We start from the raw sequence: 20,101 nt of genomic DNA, 5'->3' as shown, positions 1-20,101 counted from the left end.
TCGGATTGACTTTTCATATCTTCTGTTGTAGTTTATCAGTATAGTTGACATAAACTGATTTAATTTAGAAGAGAAAAAAAAACGCTACATAGTTTTGTGGTACCGTCGGGATTGTTTAAGTGGTTGGAAGAACTTTGTAACAGCCGGCAGCCAGACATGGTACGTAAAGAGAGGTCATACCATAAAGGTGAACCATTCAGCTTTCTTGTTAAAAACAATTTTGAGGCAAGAGCACTTTCTTGGAGTTCAAAATAAATGTGCAAACATGACTGTTTGTGTATATTACCAAGATGGGCATTTCGTTGCATTCCGGTGGACCTGAATATTGCAACAAGCACAACCCGAGTTACTAATAGTGTGATCCGAACGAAAACAAAATACTTGTTTATTCATAATTGTTGGACCTTTTATAAAGATGTCTTGACAAACATGTCACTTCGTACTTAACGTCCCGGCAACTCCGAATGGTACGTAAATAGAGAACATACTGTACATCCACAAAGTACAGTAAGCTGTCTTGTGCATTTTGGTGTTTAAGCTGGAATATGTTCTAAATGTTTAAACACGACTGTTTCAATAAAATATACAAACATGTATATCAAAGATCGGAATTTCGTTGCGTTCCGGAAAATATGCATGACTCGTTTAAGTCTTCTAGAATATGGTCAATTTTCGGCAAAGGTTTAATGGATGTATTGCGCAGGAGCATTTTCATGCGTCTGCTAACGTCCTGGGTGGCCGAACCACAAAGAAGGGCGAAATCCATGACATAGGACATTTACTCACCCGATGTCATTATTATCAGTTATATCTTGAACCGTTTCTTGTTCATATTTAAACTCTAAATGTTATACCTCTTGGTTGTGCGTCAGGTGCAAAGTTTCTGTATATGAGTGTTTCAAACTTAAAAACATTTAGTTTTCATCCAAACGTACACATTTTTTTTTTTGATTTTTCGTTCGACCCCATACTGCTAATATTGTTTTTATTCAAATATTGGTCGCTCGTTCTACCCCATATTGCTAATAGATTTCCGGGAGGGGATTGTCAAACGGTGTCCCGTGTGTCAGCGCTATACACTGAAACATGGGTAATGTTTCTTCCCTAGTTAGCTCGGGCACGCTTCCTTAAATTAAACTATAAACCTTTTTTTAGACTGCCTTGTCCCAAAAATGTATTAATCAGTAATATATACACTTGATTATCAATGATTGCTTACAAAATTAAGTGATTGGAAATAATTATTATGGTTCAAGAAACAAATGAACAATGTTTCCCCGCATATTTACGTGATGATCTTTCATCGACTTCGAGACACGAAGTTACTATTCCTAGGCCTTTCGGTGTCTTTATATAAACGTAACGTTACCAAAACGGAATGTTCCATTTTGACAACTCTCTTGGATGAACCTGTTATATATAAACTACATTACAAATTAGGGGTGTCAGGTTCATTAATCTTTTAAGAAGTAAACCATAATGACTTAATGATTCCGGGAACATTACACATGTTCGGGGAAGAAGAAAACAGGGTTATAAACCATACCTTGCACGACTGATATTCTCAGTGGATCTGAACACTATTGATAGGAAAGAACGCATAGTAAATAAATGTACATGTATTAACCTGGGATTGAAGATACGTTTTTTTAAAATCACACAGTATCATGATGGCGTCAATAAACAACACGGTTAAAATTTCATCTTTATTTTATAAAGTAACAAAATCTCAAACAGTGTATATTTGAAATGCACCTTCTTAAACAGCAAAGGCGTCCTTCTTAAACAACAAAGGCGTCCTTCTTAAACAACAAAGGCGTCCTTCTTAAACAACAAAGGCGTCCTTCTTACTTAAACAACAAAGGCGTCCTTCTTACTTAAACAACAAAGTCGTCCTTCTTAAACAACAAAGGCGTCATTCTTAAACAACAAAGGCGTTCTTCTTACTTAAACAACAAAGTCGTCCTTCTTAAACAACAACGGCGTCCTTCTTACTTAAACAACAAAGGCGTCCTTCTTAAACAACAAAGGCGTCCTTCTTACTTAAACAACAAAGGCGTCCTTCTTAAACAACAAAGGCGTCCTTCTTACTTAAACAACAAAGTCGTCCTTCTTAAACAACAAAGGCGTCCTTCTTAAACAACAAAGGCGTCCTTCTTACTTAAACAACAATGGCGTCCTTCTTACCTAAACAACAAAGGCGTCCTTCTTACTTAAACGACAAAGGCGTCCTTCTTAAACAACAAAGGCGTCCTTCTTACTTAAACAACAAAGGCGTCCTTCTTACTTAAACAACAAAGGCGTCCTTCTTACCTAAACAACAAAGGCGTCCTTCTTACTTAAACGACAAAGGCGTCCTTCTTAAACAACAAAGGCGTCCTTCTTACTTAAACAACAAAGGCGTCCTTCTTAAACAACAAAGGCGTCCTTCTTTCTTAAACAACAAAGGCGTCCTTCTTACTTAAACAACAAAGTCGTCCTTCTTAAACAACAAAGGCGTCCTTCTTAAACAACAAAGGCGTCCTTCTTACTTAAACAACAAAGGCGTCCTTCTTACTTAAACAACAAAGGCGTCCTTCTTAAACAACAAAGGCGTCCTTCTTACTTAAACAACAAAGGCGTCCTTCTTACTTAAACAACAAAGGCGTCCTTCTTACTTAAACAACAAAGGCGTCCTTCTTAAACAACAAAGGCGTCCTTCTTAAACAACAAAGGCGTCCTTCTTAAACGACAAAGGCGTCCTTCTTACTTAAACAACAAAGGCGTCCTTCTTACTTAAACAACAAAGGCGTCCTTCTTACTTAAACAACAAAGGCGTCCTTCTTAAACAACAGAGGCGTCCTTCTTAAACGACAAAGGCGTCCTTCTTTAACGACAATGGCGTTTAAGAAGGAAATATCACAGTATTAAAATTGGACGGAAGTTCAATATCATTTGAGCAACGGTTGGCACATTTTAATCCCTTTGGCATTTAGACAGAGACACTTTCAATCATTACCATTACACGGAGGATAGCAACGCATCAGCGATAATAATTATCATTATAATTAAACGGAAATTTCAACGCATCGGTCACCAAATTTATATCGTTCCAAAATGGCGTCTATTTTCCGATTCCGATGAATATTCTGATGAATAATTGAAACTTTTAAACATGTTAACATATTGTCGACGTGATATATACGTTACGGGGTTAGGGGTGACCTGATATGGGATATACGTGGCGCAGGAAACCATATTCGGTATGGTTTTCTTTGCCCCGTATATCCCATATCGGGTCACCTACGAACGCCGTAACTTATAATTCTGCAACAAACTGCAACATACTTATCACAACATAATATAAACACAATACGCTTTAATAACAGTAAAATAAATGTATAGCACATGTAACGTGTCTTGTTTCCGTTCTTGCTGCCAGCAGTGAATGTCCTGTTAGCCAACGTCAGTGTTCTGACCACCATACTAGCTGTAAGCGGGGTTTGTGTAAGCGTTCGTGTCTGCTGAGGAAAAGAAACATAACATAAACATATTTTTTTCTTTAACTTTCTGAATTATAAACTACATCTAACATTGAAGTACGATTATTTAATCCTTTTTTATTATTATTCTAGTAATGAAAATGCACACTCATAGACATGCATGCAAATTATACAAATACAAATAAAAGATTTTGTTCTCTCAGTGATAAGTTAGCATTTATATAAACGCCCTTCAATAAAAGCATTGCAATACCAAAAAAATGGTACGTTACAATTTCAAATTCGATACATTATCCACTGGGTAAAAACGATTTGTTTGTTTATAGCTATTGCTAGTGGGTATATCAAACAAACAATCAATCATTATTTTGGTAACGGGACTGGCTAATGTCTGTGGTTCAACAAGTCAAGAAAAATAGAAAACCGACGCCTTCTCCGCTAGGGCACCGGGACTTATGCAAATATGTTGGATATTTTAACATTTTAACAATACATTGATAACATCGTGTGCACATGTCAATCAACCAATCACGCAACAACAACGCCGTAAGTGACCATAAGCGTTATAAACGCTAATGAAATTGTGGTCATCAAAGACAATATTTGAGCAAATATAATCATTTGCTGAAGGGTTCCAGCTTTTGGTATCTTACTTTTAACAGTCTCAATGATTTGCCACACTTGATTTCGTCAAACCAAAACAAGTGCATTTTACAAAAACATGAGCGAGTTACACCTTTAATATAATGATCAAAGCTAAAGATTTAACCACTTGCATATATGTGCCGTAATCTGCGAAATCCAGGCAACAGGCGGAATGACATACTGCAAGAAATCCACTTCTTTTAACAGCGTCACATTGGCTTTTTTTAGATGTCTTGTCTGTAGATAACTTGCAGTGAAAATAAATCCACTGTCACGCTTAAAAAGCCAGCTAGTTGACGAAGGATGATTTCTTGCGTTAAGTTACTTTAACTTGTGGCCGAGTTTTCACAGATTGCGTCACATATGCTATTGAATGGCAATAAGTTTGGCTTAAAAAAAACTGCTTATTGAACTAACCTGGAGGAACTGAAAATTCTGGCGCCACTGAGGCAGACGCTTTGGCGGCCTTGACCTTCATGTAGACGGCTATCGATATGACAACGACGATGATAACAACAGCAACAACGCCTAAGACTATCCCTACTATCAGCAATGTATTGTCATCTTCTGCAAGAAAAGAAAGGGGCTTACTTCAGGTATAGAGAATTGATAGTTTCGACTGTTTTAGTTGTTAACTGGCTATCTTATGGCTAAACCAGGCACACCAAGAGAACGGTCATTTCCCCAGTCGAAATTGTTGAGGAAAGCAAAATCGATAGACATATAATGAATCGATATGATATCATTAACGTAATATTGCCGCATTACTTATTCATGAGCTAAAGATGGATACCAGTATGCAGCATAATGTCAACCATTAACGGTTTTGGAAAGCCTACACTAAGAACTTATTGTCCATATTCAAAACTAAACTAGAATACAAATCTAAAAAATGTGTATAGTTAAATACGTTTCCTATTAATACTTTTGATTTTAGTGTTAAGATCAACAGTTTTAAACATGTATCATATAAATCGAACGTAAATACCTGACGTCTCCCCACACCTGCCGTCCACACATTCTAGGTCACCGGAAAAGGAGCGGCACGGGGTGCTGTCGTCACAGTAGCCGTTAAGCCGTCCGTCTATCAAGATATAGGCGTATGACATTTACATCAAAATTTTGTAAAATTCATTTTAGTAAATAAAAGTATAATTATGTTTTAAAGCTGCACTCTCACAGATGTACTTTTTTTACAACTTTTTTATTTTTTGTCTTGGAAAGAGCATTTTTGCGTAAATATCTGCAAACCAATGCTATAAGATTGCTGACAAAAAATCAGATCGCAGATTCTCATATTTCCGTTCGAAAATTAATGTTTTATGGCTTAAACTGTTTACCAACGGTTTAAGAAAAATGCATAAAACATCAATATTTGAACTTAAATATCCATGCATTTTCGCAAAAATAGGCTCGTTTCAAGACAAAACAATTAAAAAGTTGTCAAAAGGTTCAATCTGTGAGAGTACAGCAATAAACCTCTCATTCATATTATTGTTGTCTATTGAACACTGATAATGTGCTGTAATGTATAAGATGCTGAAACTCGTTTTACGATAGTATGACATGGTATGATATTGCACAGAAAAAAATATCACTTCAAACCAATTTGATTAAAACCCAAGATATCCAGATATACGTTCTGCTTAAAGATCTCACGACGAACCATAGAGAGTCACATTCTGACGACCTGTCCGTCAGCCAATCAGAGTCTTTCTTTTGAATTGTTGACATCTGGGTGTTAGATAGCATAAACAGCTCTGAAGAAGACATGAAGACATAAAGAGCGAAAAGAAATTGTGAACAATTTTAGAAATTATAACGAGTTACCTTGGTAACAATATGAGCTGTAAATATGGTAGCCTGTCGAGCAGCTGACGCAGACGTTGTCCGGATTTGAGCACGCAGCTTTCGAGTAACCGGAACAGGATACAGTGCCATTACATGCGCCACCTAGCGACCCGGCTGAAAATTAAGGGAGCAATAGTTTCAATAAAGACATTTTTAATTCAAATTGGTATTCAATGAATCTAAGAACGATGTAGCTAATCGGATTACTCAATATAAGTAACGGACCTTTAAAGTGAAGGAATTCAATGATGTATGACCATAAGAGTTAAGTCGTTTATTTAATACAAGGCACCTATGTGTGTTAGGTCGATTTAAGAGACAGCGAAAATCTGACTAAATTACTAGGTACCGAGTAGCTAGCGCTTGTACCATTTCGTTAAAACCCTGATGGTGTTTGAACCTGTCCACATCTTAGTTGCTGTGTTTTTCATATTTCATAAGTCGAAAAATGAGCAGAACTCAACAAGGGGTCATTATGCACCAGTCAATTGTAACCACGCCCCCAGGTCCGGGGGTATATCGGGGATAGCCGGGGAAATGGGCCGTGTTTTTACCTTCCAGGTGGCCCCGCAGTGCCGGGTGAATGCGGTGGTTTTGTCCTCGCGCCAAAAACAGCGAGGAATCGGCCTAACCTAGGGTCCCTGTGGTGCGGGGGCACTTGGCGGGGATTTTACCAGCAGTTCGTTCACGCAGGTTGGGGATTTTACCCGGGGTAATGGCTAAACCGAAAGTCAAAGTCCCCGCTAATCCCCGGACCTGGGAGGGGGGCGAGGTTACAATTCTTGAGGCTAGTTTGCATGTTTAAATCATTTTGATTTGCTAATAGTATTTTTTAAATTAATATTGACCTATCAACAAACAGTTTTGGTAATATTTTACCAAACAAGAAGTTAACCAGTTATTTATAAGTGGATACAGCACGCGATTAGCATTAATTAGGTCATACCACTTGGTGCTCCTGCGGTCGGGTCTGTGACGGTGCCGTACACAGTCAGCTGCCAGGAATACAGCTTCATGTTCCCTGAAATACGATTTCATACATACATATCATTTATTCAACATTAAATGTTACAATATTCATATCCATGAGACATCACATATGACATAAATCATGTACAAAACATCGTGAAGAGCAAATACATGGTCAATAGAGAAGTAGATTATTTAGTATCAAAAATATTCTTCACATTATTAAGTTTTCGATCGTAACAAAAATGCGTGAAACCAAAATTAACAAACACTTTGCACAGTTTCTTGCTGTCTGATGATAAAAGTGTAATGAACTTTTGCTGTGTTGGCCATTGGCAAAATATGTGTTGAAGTATTCTTTGCAAGGTTGCTCGTTAATATGATCGTTTCATATGATTTATTTAATATGTTTTGCATTTTGGCTATAGATTATATGTCATTTAATGCTGAATAAACGTTATGTTATGTTATGTTATGAACAGATGTTAAAAGGAAGTAAAAAAAAATGAACATTCACTGTAACAGTGTGTGTATACCACGTGATAAATTACGTCATATATGCTACACCAGAAGGCAACATTTTGCTTAAAATGAAGACTTAAATCAAATATATTTTTTCTTTTACAAAACCATTTTAATTGAAACAAGAATGCACTTAAAGAGCCCCGCCTTCGTTTAATTACCGGAGTTTGATAACGTCATAAGGTGTGTATACCACGTGATATATTGCGTCATAAATGCTACGTCGGAAGGCAATATTTTGACTTTAAACAAAGATAACTTCACTATCTCTTCAACATTTCAAATGAAATATAGCGCAGTCTACACCGCTTACGGAGGCCCGCCTTCGGTCTTTTACCAGAGTTTGATTGAGAGTTTAGTTTTCTTAAACACTTCGACAAACCTTTTCACAATACAGCCGTCTGACGGAGCACTGTCAAAACAATATTTTGGAAAAAGGTTTGTCGAAGTGTTTGACGAAACTAATCACCTTATCAAACCTCTGTAATAACACGAAGGCGAGGCTCTGTAAGCGGCATAGACTGCCCTTTGTTTTATTTAAATTGGTGTAGGTAATAAAAAGTTGTCTTTGATTTAAATCTTTATTTTAGGAAAAATGTTGCCTTCCGACGTAGCATATATGACGCAATTTACGACATGGTATACACACACTGTTCCCTATTTGTTTGGAAATGAAATCGAAACCCTAGTTAAAAAGTAAAAAATCCATTATCTTAATATCATTAAAACGAACAGAAACTAAAATAGCAATTTGCAAACAAAAACTGACAACAAAGTAACAATTGGCAACTTTCTTTAAGATATAGACATGTCCCAAACCGATATCCATACTCTTCGGATTACTTTATTATAAGGCTTGCAGACTTACAACCAGCGTTATATGTGGCGTTAAGGGCTAAAGTCCAGTCCCCTACCGGATCTTCCCCCCACAGGTGGACGGTCATAAACTGGTGGTTCGTCTCCTCCTCCGCATAGTCCCAGTACCGCGCGCTAAAAAATACATGAATAAAATTTTATGACTTTTGTATACTTGCGTAACTGACATTGGGTAGATTATTCCAAACTTTGTTAACGGTAACAACCTGTCATTAACGTCATCGTTGTTAACTTTCAAATCTTTGTTATTCTTGAAGTATAATGGTTACAATTGTGTTCTGCACATTTTCTAAGACCATTTGAGACAATAACCGATGTTTATATACAAGAAAAATATCATAGACTCAAATAATTCACGCTTAAAAGTTAACTTCAGTCGAACCCCGTTGGCTCGAACTCGCTTGGCTCGATTGTCTCGTTGGCTCGAACTGGATGTATCGGACCGATTCTTTACTATTGAATGTATGAATTCACGCTTGGCTCGACTTTTCCGAGGCTCGAGGTATTTTCGCCAGCCCCTGTGAGATCGAGTCAAAGGGGTTCGATTGTATAATGTAGTCAATCACTTGTGTACTCTTTGAAACGGAAATTGCAGAAAGAATACACTTAAAGTATAAAACTATATTCGGTTTTTGTGGGGTGCGAACCCACGCTGGTACAGTCAAGGACAAATTAGAAAACTGACAACAAAACCTCACGCCCACAAGGACTCATACACAAACATATGGATAAATTAACTTTTAAGACTTTTGTTGAGCCGATTTACTAACGCTATACAAATCGTGGACTTCAAAAACAGTATTTGAATATATGTCAAACTTTTTCGAAGGGTTCCAGCCTTCAGTATCTTAATTATAACACTCCAAATGAATTGTCACACTGTATTTCGTCATACAGATAGTGCATTTTACATACACATGAGCGCAACCCCTTTTATACCAGACTAAAATACATTTTTCAGTTTAATTCTGTCAATGAGAAGAATTCAAACGTATTTCAATAAGAGTTTCGTGATTTGGTATATATGTCCGAATTGTCATGGTTATTATGTGTACTAAATTTCAAGTGAATATCTTGCATAGACGCCGACATATAATGACATTTTGACAATGCCAAAATGAAAATGAGAGAGAGAGAGAGAGCAGCTATTACAATCAAAGCGCTTTAAGCGTTGAAAGGCTGTAGACGCGACATGCGGGATTTTACGTTTTCCATTCAGTTCAAAGGCAATAACGATCGAACCCGATTTTTTATCTTGAGTGGCACCAGACTGTAGCTGATGAGTGCCTGTCATTACCTAAGAGTAGGTAAAGTGATGATTTTTATACAATTAGCTAGTTTTGTAATATAAACTGATAAATCATTGCAAGTTTATTGTTTGTGTAAAGTTAATCAAACTATGCCCGATTTTGGCTAAGAAGTTTTGACTATTTGAAGTTCGTTATTTAAGGCAGAGTATTTTAGTCAACACATTTCCATCTACATTTCTGTGAATTATCTATAACTATCTATTCCTTCGATTCCTCACTAAAATTTGTTTAAGATATTAACTTTGCAATCTTAAAACGTGCACTTTTAAATCGCACTATTTCAATACGCATTACATTATTCGTCTGATTTTGTAACCAAGGGGCATTAATTATTTTAAGATGTCATGTCAAGAAGTAGATCTGACGATTAATGATTTCGTTTTGAATCATAAGAAAATAAAACGGTACTGATTATAAATAAGTGGTCAATATCATATTTTGATTCTCAAGTTTGCCCAAACATTCAATTCAGTAAATCAGCAGCTAGTCGTTATCGATTTAATCAGTGAAGCGGTAGAAAAAAACAGTGGCTGTACCAAGTTATCGGGTAGTTTAAATAGTATAATGTAGACCACTAAAATCTTAAAGATGTAAATCTTTGACCATTAATGAACGGCACAGCAAAAACCAAGCTGCAGGTGCACCTGAATAAAGTCACCTCCGTCCCTCCCGGAGAGTAAAGTCCCAATTGTACATTCCCGCGCCATTCAGGTGTGTAGCGAACCTTTACGGTCACGTGTTCAATGTAGGCCACCTGGCACGCCGTCATCGAGAGTGTGTCTGTAATAGCTTCCGTGTCAGACCTGAAAACGATTATGGTAAACGAAACATGTTATACTTATACAGTCGAACCCCGTTGGCTCAAAATCGCTTGGCTCGATTCCCTCGTTGCCTCGAACTGGATGTAAAGGACCGATGTTTTTCTGCTGAAAGAAAGCATTCACGCATAGCTCGAATTTCCTGAGGCTCGAGGTATTTTTGCCGGTCCCTGGGAGTTCGAGCCAACGGGGTTCGACTGTTTAAGAAAAAAATGGAAATATTGAAATATAACCCACATTTCTATCTACCATTACAACCGCGATGTTAACTTTTCGATTTGGACCAGGAATGGTATTCAATACACAACTTAAGTCAATCTTACGTTCATACATCAGTGATTGCATTCACTGTATGGGCCCGCTATTTATAACATGTACTCCGATTAGCTACATCGTTCTGATATCCAAGTAAGACTAATATTGAATAACACCCCTTGTAGTTAACTGTTTCATCTTAAACAGCTATGGGTGAAATGGGCTTTCATGACATGCGTAAAATATTTACAATGAGATCTTACTAAAAATATTATCATTTATCAAAAGTGTTTCATTTTATATATTACAAAGATTTATATGGATTTATAAATGAAATAAAATTAATATTTCACTGCTTTAAACAGTGAAGCAACAATTTGATATTTTTTTACATTTCAAATTGTAGCCCAATCCCCTTTAAGCCATGATAGAAGCGTAGTAATATTTGGGTACGATTTTGTCCGTACCTTAATTAATTTGTCCGTACCCTATATTAGTGGAAAACTCGTAACAGGAGAGAACGTCAGGCACAGTCAGCCATGAGGGTGCTGCGTCCACCATAGCCTCCGCATCCAGCAGTCCGAAACCAAAATAATAACTCACTGAAGCATGACGATTAAATAAGTTTGACATGTGAACATGTTGCTATATATAGTTGAAGTATTGGTTGAGTGAAAAAATGGTGGATCTGTGACGACATCGGCGATTAAAACTGTTATGTGACAGACGCCTACGTAGCGAAGGGATACAAAAAAAATATACAAATTATGTCTTTCTTTTCTATGACACTTGTTAAATAAAATACGATCTTACACTAAAACGAATACATAATTATCCTCTATTTCATTTTTGTCGAATGTCTGAATGGAATTTGACTAAAGACAACATTTACGGCCATTTGACAACAGCTTTACACGACGTTTTATAGATGGATATTTATGATAAATTGACATCAGCAGTATATGAATGAACCTTAGCGTAGAAAGATGCTTTCGCGATTACACAGACCTTACCTTATATGTTTACTATTATGGATACTTAAATCAGTCATTTTACAGCAAAGTTAGTATTAAAAGACGCGTTTTCGAGTAAACCACGTAACATTGGTACTCAACATTAATGGTCAATTGATACGAGCTTTACTTACCTTCTTTTCCAGCAGCATTAGTGTAGACGGAAGCGTTCGAGTGTAACCCGGTATTATTGGCCGTTTCTACAATCAAGTGATGCATATCTCGCCATGTTAGGTCCGGACTGAAAAAAAAACAAGAGTGGATTATTTTTCGACTTGCACATAAATACATGGCCATGCTAAGGAAAATGACCAAGCTTTAAATACTAAGGCGTTAGAGTATGAACGTCAATATTCGTTTGCAAAATCTGGTGTATAAATTGATTGGCAATGTAAAGGATATATGTTCTTCCATCTAACCAGCAATTCTACTGGGTACGAGTAGTCCATTTAACAAATTTATTTTCAGAAGGGAAAACTGCATTGATTTAATTATTTATTGTATCTGGGTTCTCTCCCCTGTACTAGATTATTCTTCGTTATATATAGAATTAGTATGTAATATAGTTCCAATTAGGTTTAAGTCAGAACTGCCAGAAGTTTTCCAGTTCATTGGAGTTTTCCCTTCCATATCCGTATTTTAAAGTTTGTTAATTGTTAATATATCCAAATCATCACACATTCTTACTCCTGAATAAACATGAAACTAGTTTGAAAAACCAAACACTATTCCAGGTATGTTTAAAAAAAAACTGATTTGTATTGAATTCTGGAAATCTCGCGTATGATTTTAAAATTCAAATGGACTCTGTTGTATTTTCTGGTCTATTACAAAAGTCTTGAGCCAAAACTCAAGTTTAACCATAGGTTAACATTTTGTGTGTTTTAATATAATGTTTATCTTTTATTGTTTATTTTGTATTCTCTGATTACTGCGTTTGCCAGACATTGTCCCATAGTAGCACGTGTCATAAACTGCATGACGTAGGTATCACGAGATCGGAGAGTAGTGAAAATGCAGATGTATTATATATAATAATAAAAAAAAACTATTACTAATGCACCAGTCAATTGTAACCAAGGCCCCCTCAGGTCCGGCAAAATAGTGGGGACTTTGACTTTCGGTCCAGCCAAGCCCGGGTAAGAACTCCGCCCTGCGAGGACGATTTATTGGTTAAATCTCCGCCAAATGCCCCCGCTCCCAGGGACCCTAGTTAAGGCCCATTCCCGGCCGTTTTTTGCGCAAGACAAAACCACCGCATTCACCCGGCACTGGGGGCCACCTAGAAAGTAAAAACACGGCCAATTTCCCCGGGTATCCCCGATATACCCCCGGACCTGGGGGGCCGTGGTTGCAATTAACTTGTGCATAAATATATTATTAAAAAACGTGCCAACTGTATACACGCATACTTTGCCTCGAGCGTCAACGCAAATATCCCGGCAGCCAGAGGGCAGGCGGCAGAAGTCCCGGAAAAATCACTCACGCAGTCGTCGTTGGGTCCCGTCGTATACTGAAGCACATTGTTTATGAATTAAAGATTTTGGGTCATTTCGTTGGGCCTCCCAACAGGGTTTTTATCTTTTATCTTTTTTTTCACTACTGAGCTTTTCCCTGTAGTTTTCTATGTATTTCGTTCTATGACTAAGCATATATTAACTGTAACAAACACTGTTTGACTTATTAATACTTTTAAATTCTTGTAACTGTTTTCCAAATTTTCTTTACTTAAAGTTTCACATAGATTTAGGAGAAAATCAAAACATTTTCTAGAACAATTTTCCGGAAGTTTTAGTGTATTCGATAACAAAGCAATCCTCAGGTGAAAAAGAACCAATTGGAGGTCAGCTTGGCTTGGCTTGGCTCGAATTTTCGTTCACTCAAATTTTTCTCGACGACTCCGTCGATTTCGAGCGAACGGGTTTCGACTGTATTTATGGCAAATTCTAAAACGTAACCTACTATGTCCGGGTTAGAATCGTCTCCGCTGTACGTTCCGGCCATGGCGGAAGTACACCACTCGGCGTAGTACGTGGGCGCCCCGGTCTGAGAGACTGCGTTAATACCGATCGTATAAATACTGCTCGCGTAACCGTCTGCGTTGCAATCGTCTTCGTCCTCCCCGCCATTTCCGGAAGCCCAAACATAAATGGCGCCCTTGCCTGACCGACCCTACAAAGATAACCGAGCGTCATGATAAGGGAGGTGAAGATTATAAGTTTCCTCCATAACCGAGAGTATAAGAGAGGTTCATCCCGATCCGAGCGTAGGGTGTTTTGCGGAAACGAGGTTTACCGAGTTTCCGCAAAACACCCTGCTCGAGGATTTGGATGAACCTATCCTACACGAGCGGCTATGGTGAGATGCTTTTTTTTCCACCTCAGTTAAACAAACTAAAGTAAAAATGTATTTTTTTGCATCAACTCTTTTGTGCGTAGTGAAAATAAATGCGTTTGGATATGTGATATTTCGTGGTTGTCACGGATATGCGCGCAGTGATTAAGATTATGTTAATAGTCAAAACGGTCTTAAAATAGTTCTGCGGAGAGTGCAGCATTATTTCTTGAATGGTGCGTGAAAACTTTTTAATGGTGCCATTTGAAGCGAGAAATAATTAATTAGCATTCTAAATATTGCCACAAGACAAGGTTTCCATAATGCTACAGACGACGTTCTTCAACAAGGGAGGTAATTGTGTGATGACCATTAAAATGGAGTTCCATCCGGGTACTTGTTTTATCTTTGCCCATGGGCAAGATTATAAGTATCTTCCATGGACGAGAGTGTAAGATAGGTTCATTCCGACCCGAGCGTAGCGTGTTTTGCCAGTTTCCGCAAAATACCCTGCGCCAGGGTCGGGATGAACCTATCTTACACGAGCGGCTATGGTAGATGGTTTTTCTCCCACCTAAGTTAAACAAAATTAAGAAAAAGGTATTTTTTTGCTGGAACTCTTTTGTGCTTAGTGAAAATAATTGCGCACGGATATGCGATAATTCGTGGTTGTCATGGATAATTGCGCAGTGATTCAGAGTATATAAATGGTGTGATCGGTCTTTAAATAGTTCTAAGAAGAGTGAAGCATTATTTCTTGAAAGGTGCGTGAAAACTGTTTTCTGGTGACATTTGAAGCGAGAAATAATTAAATAGCATTCTAAATATTGCCGCAAGACAAGGTTTCCATGATGCGCTACAGACGACAGTCTTCAACAAGGGAGGTAATTAAAATGTGGTGACCGTTAAAAGAAGTTCCATACGGGCATTTTATCTTCGCCCGTGGGCAAGATAAGAATTTCTAGCAAGGTTAAATTAATGGATCTACTTATCTGAGGTGGGAGAATAGAATTTCTAGCATGGTTAAATGTTTGGATCTACTTATCTGAGGTGGGAAAAATACGGCACCTTGCACATGTCAATGTAAAATTCCAAATACATATTACTTGCCCAAGACCACAGTTATCTGTCCGGATATTACTACGCACAAAATAGTGCCTATGTTTGGGTCATGATTTTTGAATAAAATAGTGCATGTAATATTTTCTAGTTGAAAGGGCGTAGACGAATATAAATATGAAGAGATGTATTGAATTCTAATGTCTGTTTCATAAAGTCTGGATGTAAAAAAAGATTTTAAGTAGTGCTAGGGGTTGTTTATCGTAGCCGAAAGTGTAACAATAGATGACCGGTCTTGGTACTTCTTTTTTCTCTTAAACAGGGTGAGGAATCACGTCACTTACAGGGTTCAAATATGTTTAATATCAAATATTTTAGATTTGCTCATAATCTAATTATGCAATATTTGGCTAAAATTACAACTTTACGGAATTTTGTAGAACGATGCAAAGCTGAAATAATGGCCAAGGATTGCATAATTAAAATACGAGCAAATCTAAAATATTTTACACGTGGTAGAAGCAGAAAGTAGCATAGTCTTTAATAGGCTTAAAAATATATTCATATAATTTTCGTTAAAAAAGCAATTTAGAAATTAACGTCACGCACTTGTATTGTTACATCGGTTGTGACCCGTGTTGACCCGTGTTAGAACCCCTTTAAGTCACGTGATCCTCACCCTGCTACAGATAAATGCACATACTTTATCAAAGACTCATTCAATAGTCAGCAGTAATCTGTATATTCTAATAGTTCACTTACATCAGTGACACCAGTTTTTAACGCCTCTTCTAAGACATCCGAAAGTGGCGAGTTCTCCATCGTCCACCGGGCCCCAGCTGTTACTATAAATATCCACGTAGTCGAGTTTGTGGGTTAGAGCGAGCGCTTCCATGCTTGAGGTTGCCCCGATGTAAGAGTCAAGTAATCGTACGACTTGAATTGAAAAATAAGTCATGAATGTTGATATTGCTTATGCTTTTTATATCGATAATTCAGATAGGCAGACAGACGGACAGACGGACGGACGGATGAGAAAAACAAAAGACAAACAACATATACAGCAGATAGACAGCATACAGACAGGCAGCATACAGACAGACAGACAAGACAGACAGACAGCATGCAGACATACAGACAGACAAATTATTTCCGACGTGGACAATGTACATCGTCCATTTCACAATCAACATATATCACGAAATATGTCAACGTGTATGTGCATCGTAACAAAAGAATAAACACATAAGAAAGCAAACACAAAAGAAAACATAAAGCACAAATAAAGAAAACATATTACGCTTTATAGGGAAACATTACTTTAATAATTTCCCCTTTTGCAGGATACAGAAAAGCTTGTCTTTTAATTAAAACATTTCCAATTTTTCATGTAAAGCGATTTTTTTCTCAAAATGGCATATTTCGCGACCTAATTTTTCCCAAAATGATTAGAAAAAGGCCTGCGTACCTACCTGCAATGTTAGCGTTATACGCTACGCCTATTACGCACACCGAATTCTTTAAGGCTGCAGCCACGCCCGCGCAATTTGTACCGTGTCTGGAAAATAGGAGAACAAATGCTCAATAAATAATAATATCAAAATTGGATAAGTAAATACCGACCCCATGTGGGATTAAACACCTGTATCTGGAATAGCCTCCCAGTTGCAATTTATCGCGCAAATAATTAAAGATGCACTAGTACTCCCAAATAAGATTTACCATAATTAATAATATTCTCTTTTTTTTTTTTAAAAAAGGGTGAATAAATGCCGAAAACAATGGTTCTTATGAAATATACCAAGTTTAATTTGAAAGCACAAAACACGGGATTTCTACCTTATGAGACTATAGTAGATCACAGTAAATCTTTTAGCATTCACCAATCATTAAAAAATGCGCTTTCTTCTATTTAGTACATGGTTACGTTACAACCTTCTTATCGGTAATTAGTATTTTCCATAAATGCATTATTAAGTAAGTTGTTAAAGGTTTATGAAACAAAATTTATGTTTGTTATACATTTGTATGTATTGAATTTGAATAAGTGTGTCACTTTAATGGTAAAAGCATTTTTATCTAACGCAATCGATTTATTATTACGCTATAAAAAAATTCAGGTCAGAGATAAAAAGGAGGGAAAACGATTTAAAGCTGCACTCTCACTGATTGAACGTTTTGACAACTTTTTTTTATTTTTTATGTTAATATTAAAAAAAAATGATGTTTTATGCATTTTTCTTAAACCGTTAGTTTAGGCCATAAAACATTAATTTTCGAACGGAAATATGAAAATCTACGCTCTGATCTTTTGTCAGCAATCTTATATCATTGATTTGCAGATAATTAGGCAAACATTTGCTCTTTCCAAGACAAAAAATAAAAAAGTTGTAAAAATGGTCAATCTGTGAGAGTGCAGCTTTAACGAAAAACGTACCGACTAAGTTTGAATTCACTCAACAGATTAAAGCAAAGGAATCTGGACGGGCATAAAAAACAATTGGGCTATGAGATCCTAGAAAACAATCACGATTATCAATGTAAACCGAGGTCTTACCCGTCCGATGCATCCACGTGGGCCGGATCCATTACGTCATAAGCGTAGTCGTAACTCAGGGACGCGTCCTGTAATATAAGGAAGGTAGAAGGTTTTACTGCATTGGTCATAGACTACGACTTGACTCGTGCCACTCAAACATATTGGCCGATAATACAGAGGTTGGGAAGTATTACATATACAGACATTCGGAATTACTTGGCCATTTTCCAATGAAAACAACCTCAGATGTATATGGACGGATAACAATGTCAGCAATATTAACATTTATCTACGCTCCAAGTAGATCGCGTAGTAATATCAGTTTAGCATTCTCCAGCCTACTATAACGTTTGTAGCAGCTACACGACCATGGTCACGTTCACGTCGTGGAGCTGTGTCTCGCAACCTGGTCTTCTACCGATGTTTCTGTTGGCACGTATATTTTGTTTTCATTCTGACGTATAATTAGCGTGTTAAAAGAAGTTCAACGCAGGGAACCACCAGCGTATCCTGAGAGAGAGAGAGAGAGCCGGTAATGTGTATTATTACATAAAGAAATACGATTCCCTAGTGTAAAGTCATTACTTTTAACTGCAAAATTGAAATTTCTATGCGATCTACTTGCAGCTAAGTTAAATGTCAAGATTTCTGACATTGTAAACCGCCATTCATATCCGAGTGTGTTTTCGGTGGAAAATGGCTGAGGTGTTCCGAAGTGCACCCACTGCCAAAGTCAAATCCTGGTATAACCCCCGATAATGTTGACTACATAAATAACATCACACGCACGCGCATGTGCCTATTAAAGCGAACAGGTTGACAAATGATGCATAAAAATGTTTTTAAAAAATACGTTACATCAAACTTTAGTAGTATTTGCAAAATATAAATATACCGCTCCCCTAGCGGTAAAGCCATATTACATAGCTGAGATCCGAATGTGATGTATCTATGCCGTCATCAACAATGGCGATCGTGACGTCATTTCCGGTATATCCTTTGTCCCAGCTCTCGTACACGTACATGCTTGGTGTCTGACCGTTCTGTGTAAAATGGGGATTGATTATTAAGTATTAATAAAATCATTTAAAATTTATAACTGAATTTAAATTAAAAAAAAATTCAGAATCAGTTTTCGTTTTAAAAATACCATTTTTAAATACAATAATGTATAAATATGTTTGGGTTTTTTTAAATTGACAGTCCTTGGTCAAAGTATGATACCAACATCAAACAAATGATAATAACGCCTGCTTTTTTCAGTTCTCACGCATAATATGCAAAACAAGTGGGCATGTACGTTTATTTATACTCGCACTCGGGCAAGGCCTCTTCGGTGAGTGCTCCGATAAGATTGTTAGTCATTTTATGTCTTTGGAGCAAAGTGCACAGACAGACTAAAACCATGTTTAGAGCAACTATGGTTCTTTAAAGTGCACTGTCTAGTTTATACCACGGTCACCCGGGACCCCCCATTTAACGTCCCTCCAGGAATACGATTAGTATTTTGTTGAGTTGTGCGGCGGGGAATCGAACCTGCGACCCCTGGATTGACAGACAAGTGTGTTACCACTAGATCGGGGATCTGCCATTGTGTTCAAAACATTTTAAACAAGCTAAAACGCGTTATTTCGTACTTGCTAAGCTCTTACTCCAAACAAAACACTTGTTTTGATATTGCCCATTTATCTAACTAATCAAAATGCTTTTATTTCGGTTTTAGACAAGATGTCTACATTTGGATAGATCTTAGTCTCATATTAACTCTATTATCGTATATAAGAACCACAAAATACTAACTTAAGGGTTCTCTACCCCCGCCCCCCATCCCCGGTATTAATGTAAGTAAACTAATCTCACTTATGAACGTATCACAAATCAATATTTATGCGTATTTAAACAAATTTTTCCCTAACTACTAGTATTCACAGTTCATTGCCTACAAAAGACAGACATATCGAATAGTTCAATGTTTAATACAGTAAAAACTCGCTATGTCGAAGTCGTTGCGACCTCGGGAAATACTTTGGGATAACGAACATTCGACATAACTGAAAAACAAAACATGACTAAATGAATCCAAAATATTTGAAAAAGTTAAACATAAAAACCGGAACATAAAGTTCGACATAGCGAGTTTCGACTAAGTTAATTGCAATGTAGCGCTTGTACAATGCTGAAACAAACACACAAACATGCAACACCAACATTCAACAATCCATTCTTATCCAAGAAGAATGCAGTATGTATTTGCAGTATGTATTTGCATCAAATGCCACTTCATGATTGAATATCTCTGATTTTGTCTGGCATATTTATAACGGTTAGCGCAGTGGTTCGCCAAGGCGACACGGGTTCGATTCCCGGCCTGGGCGCATTTGAGTTTGGTTAGTGGTCACCAAACCGGACAAGTGGGTTTTCTCAGGGT

General features: G+C 37.3%; 1 pseudogene; it reads right to left on the bottom strand.

The window, feature by feature from the left end:
* Positions 1-3,465: 3,465 nt before the first annotated feature.
* Positions 3,466-19,265, bottom strand: LOC128215367 (furin-1-like; annotated as a pseudogene).
* Between the last annotated feature and the right edge of the window lie 836 nt (positions 19,266-20,101).

This window comes from Mya arenaria, chromosome 13 (genome assembly GCF_026914265.1).
Source record: "Mya arenaria isolate MELC-2E11 chromosome 13, ASM2691426v1".
Taxonomy (NCBI): domain Eukaryota; kingdom Metazoa; phylum Mollusca; class Bivalvia; order Myida; family Myidae; genus Mya; species Mya arenaria.
This window is presented reverse-complemented; position numbering and strand designations above follow the sequence as displayed.